General features: G+C 34.8%; 1 long non-coding RNA gene across 2 annotated transcripts; it reads left to right on the forward strand.

The window, feature by feature from the left end:
- The first annotated feature begins 526 nt into the window (after positions 1 to 526).
- LOC124890370 lies at positions 527 to 2296 on the forward strand. 2 transcript variants are annotated; one of them, XR_007049124.1, is made up of 2 exons: positions 527 to 1070; positions 1863 to 2296. It is a non-coding gene; the product is annotated as an uncharacterized LOC124890370 (long non-coding RNA). The 2 variants fall into 2 exon arrangements; XR_007049125.1 differs by having other exon boundaries at positions 1883 to 2296.
- The last annotated feature ends 7117 nt before the right edge of the window (positions 2297 to 9413 follow it).

Raw genomic sequence — 9413 nt, forward strand, 5'->3', positions numbered from 1 at the left:
TATCGAGTAACATAATTCTCTCTTAAAAAATATTTTAGAATTTATTTTTAGTGGCGCTTTTGGTTATACTTGTGAATACTTTATTTTTCTTAAAATTAATTAAAAAATAAAAAATTGATTACATAATTAGTTCCTTGATTTTTTAAAAAAACAAATAATTATATTTTATTAAATATTAAGTTTGTAATTATTGAATTTAATAAGCTCATTAAATTAATTGGAATTAGTTCATCTCTATTTGTCTAAATTAATCCAATTTGGCCATTTTATTAATTTAACTTGGCTAAATTTTCAAGCTGGACCTCCCTATTTATTCTTTTATGATTTCAGATTTCCCCATGCTCAAAATTTCACACTTAACCCTGCCCAACAAACACCCTTATACTTCTCTTCCTCAAACAACAACAGCAACTAACCCAGCCCAATACCATTCTGTCCAGCCCACATCTACCGACCCGACCCAACTTTCTTTTCCCCCTTCAGCTTATTTCCTCTATACGACACAACAATAGTCAACAACCATCAAACAATGATAAAAACAACATCAACCCCCAAAACCCTAGCCACCCCTTTCACTTACCGATTTACCCTCTTTGTACAACCATCTATGGTAAAAAAATCAGATTCTTTCATTATCTTCAGACTATGCTCACCATTTGGGCAAACTATTAACTCTCATTTTTTAATAATAGAGGCAACGTCTATTTCTCCATATCTCTCCACTATTTTTTTAGTACAAAGATCATTAATAGTCTTTGTCTCACCGTGAATTCCTGAATTTAGATTTAAAATTCATTCTTTCAAATTCGAAACCCTATTTTTTCCTCCCAAATTTCTCTCATAAATGGACATTGAGGGATAGAGGTTGAAAAGAGAGAATTCTTTGGGGAAAAGTTAGGGATTTGGGAGGAGCATTCCTCTAATCCTACGTAATCAAAGAATTCGAGAAGAAACGCACTTGAAAATTTAATTCCGAAAAAAAAAGGTAAAGCACCGATGATCCGGGATTGAAATTTCGATGGAATTTTGTTCATTTAAAGCTCGTTCGTTTCAGTTCCTTCCCGAGAAAAGTAAATCCTCTCCCTTATTTTTCTTGTTCTTATTTGGGTGTTAGGCAGTGTGAAATTTAGTTAGTTCCATGATGTTTTGATTTAGTTTTTGCCATAGATTAAATCTAATTTATTTATTTATATAAAAATTGGTTGAACATGAATTAAGCAATTTATTGGTTTTGCTTTATTTCGTTCTATTAGCTTTACCTACCAAAAGATTAAAATGAATTGTTGGTTTGTCTCATGTTCTAGAACTGAATTTTCTTATCAATTAGAAGATTATATACTTCTTTATCAATCTCCGTGCATAGCAGTCTTTAAGTTTTTTTCTTAAAAAAAAAGAAAATTTTGAAGAGTTCTACTTTCAATATTGGAGTAGTTTCAACGGTTGTTATGCTCATTAAACAATTAGAGTTTTTTTGTGGTGGACTACTTATACAACATTAATCATGTTGACATCGGGACATTGCTATACTAGTTCTTTATGGTATTTCCTTGGTGCCCTATTTGATAGATGATGCAGAATTTTCTTTCAATCCTAAACTTCATAATAAGTGTGATTATCTTGTTTAAATTGAGTTATGGTATTTTATTTGAAAGGTGGTTATTTACTATATATGTGGTTAGGTTGATAAAGATTTCCTCGTAATCCTTTCCCACCCCTTTTATGCATGAACTCTCTCAGCGAGTCCATCAGACTCCCATCTTTTCGCATTCAATATCCATCGAGTCAAGTCCCATCAAAGTCCATAATGAACTAATACATGAAGAAAATTGACTGATTCAAAGCTGACTTACATTAATATACAGAAAATATATGGGATTTGTAGATTAAAGATGGTTGGTATATGCCAATATATGGTGCATAACAACATCAGAAGCAAGTATACGGGTCCTTATACACTGATATACAACAACAACAACAACAAACCCAGTATATTCCCACCTAGTGGGGTCTGGGGGTAAGATGTACGCAGTCCACACCTCTACCTCTAAAGAAGTAGAAAGGCTGTTTCCGATAGACCCCCGGCTCACACTGATATACAACAAATATATAGAAAATGCAGCAAAACAAAACTGTGATATACAACTGATATACCATGAGTTAAAATGGACTCGAGGTCCATAAATTTGCAGCCCAACAGAATCCAAAAATGGGCCTGAAAGTACACTTTCTCAACCCTTCTTTATTTTTGTAATTTATCTTGACTGTTTGTATTAAATAATTAATCTAGATAAATCCCTAAAACGTTGCCATTCTATTTTCTCGAGATTTTCTTACTCAATTCGTATTTCTTCTCACTTGGTTTGTGTCGTCTAAAATGAATTTAGTTGGTTCCTTCGGTTATTCTCCATAACAAACAAATCTCCTAAATTAAGTGTTTCATAACAAGATGACATTCATTTTATTCATACGACTAATAGTCTATTTGGATAAAGGCAATTTTCTTCAAACCTAAGAAATTAATTTTTCTTGAAAATTCTAACTTTCGTAAATAATTAAATACTTGTAGTTTGATACACTCTTAACAAAATTTTCCGAAGGTATTATACCAAAATTGACTTTCATAAAAAAAAAAATAATAACAACAATAAGAAGAAAAATAATTACATAATCCACTCGTCCCATAAAAGTATAAATTTAGTTTCCTCTAAAATTTGAAAGTCTACAATTTAGTTTAACCGGATCTTTCCTTAATTCAAATAGAATATTTTCATTTAGATGAATAAGTGTCATTTTTGGTTAATATTTTTGATATCTTCCACAAAATCGAGTGTTTACAAAATTAGCCATTTTAAGTTAATAAAAAATTATTTGGTAAACGTTTTTCAATCGGACGCTCCTAAGTGCCCTCAAAACCTTTATAGGGCACTAACTGAACCCTTACTCAATTTCTCTTATTTCAAAAATTTATTTATGTTTTTAAATCTTTGAAACTTCTTCAAGTTTTCTTGATATTTTCTATAAAAATCAAGTGGCGACACTGTAATTTTGTTAAAATTATTTTGAATTAGTCTTGATTTTTTGAAATAGTTTTAAAAAGGTCGAAACCATTTTCTTTTAAATAAAATCCAGAAGTAGATAAAACATCTATCATGCCACAACTTTTCGAGTTAGGCAAACATGTAATAAAGTTCACTGTGACGTTGTTCCATGGTTTCTCAGCAACGGACAGTGGCTCAAGTAATTCTCCGGGTGCCTTATATTCCACTGTCTTATTGGCAAACAAAACAAGTATGGACATATACTTCAATGTCGTCTCTCATACGAGGCCAATAATAAGAAGCTTCCAACAATGCCATGGTGTGTTTCTGCCCCGAATGACCAGTCCAAGCAGTTTCGTGACCTTCTTTGATCAACAAACACCTAAGACCCTTTCATCTAGGCACATATACTCATTTGTCGGTGGTATAAAGTAGTCCCTCTTCTTCTCAAAATTTTTGGCTCTTGCCTTGGTTGTCTAAAATGAGAAGTTGCTTTGATACAGGATCATACTGCATTCCTTCCTTGATGGTATCCACCACGTTGCTGATTGTGGTACTCACAAAAGTGGCTAAAATAGCCTTGTGACTTAATGCGTCTGCTACAACATTAGCATTCCCCGGTTTGTACTCCAAGGAATAATCAAACTCCGCTAAGAAATCCTACCACCGTACATGCTTTGGGGAAAGTTTCTTTGGCGACTGAAAATAACTTGTCGTCGCGTTGTCCATCTTGATAATAAAAGGATCCTCCAATAAATAATGATGCAATGTTCTCAAATAATGGACACCGACCGTTATCACCTTCTCTTGGATAGTTATCGGTGCTTCGCTTTATTCAATTTTCTATTTTCAAAAGCTATAGGGTGGCCTTCTTGCATTAGGACACCATCAATAGCAAAATTCAATGCATCTATTTGAACCTCAAAGATCTTGGTGAAATATAGTAGAGCTAAGACGCGTTCTTTTGTGATTGTTGCCTTGATACCTTCAAATGTTTTTTGACAAACTATCCTACTTCCACGCATAATTTTTCTTCAAAAAATCAGTGAGTGGAGCAGCAATAGCTGAATACCCAAAGATAAATCGCGATAATTGACAAGGACAAGAAAGGACCAAAGTTTGGGTACTTTAGTTGGAGTCTCCTAATTTCGAACTGCCTCGATCTCGTCGCTGTCCATATGTATCTCTAATTGGCTAATTGTATGATCAATAAATTGCACTTGTGGCTAGGCAAAAGTGCACTTCTCAGACTTGATGCATAACTCATTCTCCTTTAGCACATTAAAATAGTTAGAGGTGTTTAACATGCTCCTTCATGCAACTGCTATAAACCACAATATTGTCAAGATAAATGACAACAAACTGATCCAAATAAGGTTGGAACAACTTGTTCATCAAAGTACAAAATGTGGCCAGTGCGTTGATCAGTTCGAACGGCATGACCAGCCACTCAAAGGACCTAGAACGAGTCACACAAGTCATCTCAGGCTCATCTCCTTCGATAATACAAACTTGATAGTGACCTTTTTAAAATCTATCTTGATAAACAAGTTGGCTTTTCCAATCGATCAAATAAATCTGCAATCAACGAAATGGGGTATTTGTTCTCCACCGTGACTTTGTTGAGAGCAGGATATTCGATACACAACCTCAACATCCCTTGTTTCTTATTTTGGAATAAGACCGGAGCCTCAAATGGTGCTTTAGATGGGCGAATATGACCTGATTCCAATAACTCTTTAAGTTGCTTCCTCAGTTCTTCTAGTTGTGCCTAGTTCCGGAGGTGCCATGTGATACGGATCCATGGCTGATCGCTTTACCCCGGGAACTAACTCAATCTGGTGGTCAACTTTCTTTCACGGAGGCACCCGCTTGTGAAGCTCTTCCAATATCACGTCCTTGTTCAACTCAAGAACTCATTGGATACATGAGGACAAAACTTCCATATTATCCACAATCTATATCACTGTTGCAAAAAAGATTGATTGCCCCTTTTTGAAACCTTTAATAAGCTGCATCGCAGACAAACGCGTGCCACTTTGAGCCACATGAATGAGTGGAACAATGCAAGATCCACCTAAATCAAAAATATTAAGCTGGTTGAGACGAGGCAAAATAAATGCATTGATCTCATATAAAAACTCCAACCCTAACACGATATCAAACACATCCATTGGATCCATCGAAAGATCAGTCACTCCCTTCCAACCTCCCAAGGTAAGACTCACCTGAGAAGTAAGGCCATTGACATTGGAGGGGAGACAATTTACGATCTTCAATATCATGTCGCTTCTCACGAATACAAGGCCAAGTTCTTTAGCCTTTTCCTTCATAATAAAGTAATGTGTCGTACCCATATCCACCATAATGCGGACTGCTTTCCCATTTATTTCCACATCGACAAACAAAGACTCTCATGGCCTAACACAAAGCGAATTTGCAGCAATAGCTAGAAGTGAAATGTGATTGAACAATGCCATATGATTGAACGACTTTGTTCTTCCCCTTCTCCGAATCGATAGTTTTTGTTTCTTACTCTCAAGAATTACCGACTTATGCATTAGTATTCTCCTTCTTTGTTGCTGCAATTGTCACCCAAGCTTGCTTAATGAAGAGCACGACCTAGGAAAGTGTGTGGTATTCTCCACAAAGATAACAATTGATATCGCAATTAATTACTGGTAAGATTATCGCCATGAAGACTCGAATCTAAATGCGAAAAAGTAAAGATAGAGGGGTAGGATATCAAAGATAGAAAAATAGACATAAATATAATAACAAAGAGAAATCAAAGGGTGTATTAAACCCAAAAAAAATCCTTAAAGCTTACCAAATAGCACCTAACTCTTACGTGACTGACTGTAAAGGGGATTAATCTCCCTTACATTCGACGTTTCTAATCAAAGATCAACATTTACTTTTCCAAGCTCTCAAAGCACTCCTAATGAAGGTTCATGAATTTATCATTATCAATCAACAAAAACTAACTAAAATAAGCCTAACTACCAAGTGTTTATATTTTAGCTAACTATTACATAATTAGGGCCAAAAAGTGACCCAAATGTAAGAAAAGGCCCACTAGGGACTATTTTGACCCACTATTGAAATGTTAGAGTGGATCAAAAGCAGATCTAAAGCGCCTTGGGTGTATGACCTTTCCAAGGGGCTTTCGAGCCCCATTTTGCACTCCTTCAACCTTATCAAAGTCCTTTGACTCTCCTTAATGGTAATCTTCTTCCATATAGCATTTTTTAATAGCACTAAGGAGTCATTAAGCACCTCGAGCATCATACATATCTCATCCAAAGGTCCAGAGGTAATTTGGCTTGTATCAATTACCCCCTTCTTTTTCTCCTCGTAGTTCTTGTGGAATGACGAAATCTAGTTGCGTTCGCTTTTAAACTCACGACTCTTGTGGGAAACAAATTTGTCTTTGCCCCTATCTTATCAATCTATCTTGGCAGCAACAGACTTGTTCCGATTGTCCCTGGCCTTCGCATAACCGAAATGAAAACCACTCAAGGATTCCGCCACTTTAATGGTCTCATCCATGGTTTGGACATTACACCTCCATAGTACTTGTTTAGACTAATTTTGAAGGTCATCCAAGAAAAAAAAACAACAAATCTTCACTGCTGAAACTTATGATCAGAAGACAGAGTTTTGTAAACTCTCTCACATAGTTGTGGATGGAAGAAGTTTGCTTAAGTTCCCTTAATTTACGCCGAGCTTCATCAACAATGTTTTGAGGGTAAAATTGCTTCCTCAATTCTTGATTGAACTGCTCCAAATCCACAATGGTGCAAAGACCTTTCTCTATGTCCACTTTCTTTCTATGCCACCAGAACATAGCGGTGTTACCAAAGTACATGGTTGCTATCTGGATCATTCCTGCCCCATCAACAATCTTGACGTACTCAAAATATGACTCCAATTGCCATGTGAAATTTTCAATATCTTGAGCATTCCTTTTACCCTTAAACATGTGGGGTTTAGGGAACTCAATACGAGCATCATGGTACGCGGCGGGTCCATGAGCTCCATGAAGTTGAGTTTCCTCTAATTGTTGCTTTAGAGAGGCAACATTTCCTTACAATGCAAAATGTCCCTCCAACGCCTTAGACAATTTGGTCTCAAATTCTCAATGAGGCAACCTTTCCTTATAATTCAGAATGTCCCTCCAACACCTTGGACAATTTGGTCTAAAATTCTCAATGCAACAGGGACTAAACCTATATAATCTTGAGTTCCACGTTGGTCAACCCCTCTTTATGCTCTTCATTTTGCTCGGACAAATTAGCTTTGACTTCGTCTAGCCCTTCAAAAATCATGGTTTCAAGGGTGCTAACATTTGTTTTAAGACTCTTGAAGCGATGATCCAAAACTGCTAAACCAACCTCCGTTCTAATGATTCTCTCATCTAGAGAGTCGGATGCAGATCCTTCTCCATCTTCAAGAGTAGCTATCGCCTCACTTACAGGAATTTGAGTCTCATCCTTGTTTTTGCTCTTGTCACGCTTCCTACTCTTTGTCTTAACCTGGTTGTTTCCAGTTGCTTCCAGTGTGAACCTCTTCTTCGCCATTATGCCATGTTCGTAGCGTTGCTCTGATACCACTTATCACGAGCCTAATTTTAGGTGCATGTGGACATCTTCACAAGCCTAAATTCTATGCTAAAGCTCACGAATTAGTTCCAGGAAAAACTAAGAACAACCATACAAACAAACACAAGAAAACAGTAAAGAAGTCATACAGAAGACAAGTATGTGGGAGGCCAAAGAGCCCTTTTTGATATATTGTATAAGACAAGAAAATATGTGAATAATCTTCCCAAGAGGGGTTACAACGTATATATAAAGTCCACACAACCAAGGACTTATTAAATGAATGAAAATGATTCTTACAAAGGACCTTGGACAAGCTAGTCAACCTTTTCTAAATTGGCTTGGCAGATTTTGTCCTCTAGCGAGTTGTCACTATCAAACTATTTTTGTCTAGCGTTTTTGCTGACCGACAGCTATAACAAGGCTCCAAGTCATATTAAATTCGACCGATGCTTGACTCCATGACCTACCAAAGCAGTTTGCAAGGTGGTTTCCATGTTTGTCTTCGTGGAAGCCTCTTCTAGCTCGGAAAACTCCCTAAAACGTTCACATAGGCAATGTATAGAGGGCATTTTATATGTATTTTAAGTAATTTATTTGTCAAGATAAAAAATTATAAGGTTATATGTTGACATTTGATGTCAATGTCATATTTATATTAGGTGAATCAATTTTTGTGCATCTCATATATTTTGATCACACTAGTTTTAGTCACGTGTGTTTCACGTGTATTTTACACAACATTATTTAGAGTCATTATAATGATATATATATATATATACATTCTCTAAAACACTCTTTATATGTGTAAATAATAATGTAACTACAAAAATTACAAGCGTAATTCGCCAAATAGTCATAGTGCATTAGTTGTTTTCTATCAATTAAATGCTAATAATTATATCTTAGCAAGTGTATAATGAGTAATATAAAATATAACTGCAAAAATCAGAAACTCAATTTAATGGTTGACGAGTTGATTATCGTTGCTTAGGTGATTCAATGTCACTTAAACCTGAAGATTGCAATTATTTAATTTTGACAGACTTCTATAATCTCCATGTCCCCTGCTAATTTGTGTAGAGTTGCTGTAATGATATACATACATTCTCTGCAATATTTTTCTCATGAGTACACAAAAATGTAATCGCAAAAATTATAAACTTTATTTGTAAAGTAATCGTGGTGTTTCATTTATTGTTATCAGACTATTAGAACAATAAAGATTATATTTAAACTAGTTTAGGTTTACGCATTTTGTGCGTGTACCATACTTTAATGAGTTTAAACATTACATTAAATAGGATATTTGTTTAAATAATAAAGATATAAAAAATAATTAAATTTAATATCTTTTGAGTATATAAAAATGGAGATTTATTTATTAAACCTAATCTTTACCAAAAATATTTTTAAAAATCTATCAACATTCATCTACCATTTGTAAATTGCAACAAAATAATACAATGATAGAGACATCAAAATAATATAATTAAATCTAATCTTTACACACAAATATTTTCTCAAAGTCGCCTTACACTCATCTACCACATGTAAACAATAACAAAATAATACGATAATAGAGATATCAAAATAATACAACTAAATCTAACCTTTACATAAAAAAATTTCTCAAATTCGACCAACATTTATTTATCACCTGTAAACTGCAACAAAATAATACGATAAAAGTCATATCAAAACAATACAATTAAACTTAAATTTTACGCACAAAAATCTCTCAAAGCCGATCGAGATTCATCTATAAACT

Source organism: Capsicum annuum, unplaced genomic scaffold, assembly GCF_002878395.1.
Source record: "Capsicum annuum cultivar UCD-10X-F1 unplaced genomic scaffold, UCD10Xv1.1 ctg1705, whole genome shotgun sequence".
NCBI lineage: Eukaryota > Viridiplantae > Streptophyta > Magnoliopsida > Solanales > Solanaceae > Capsicum > Capsicum annuum.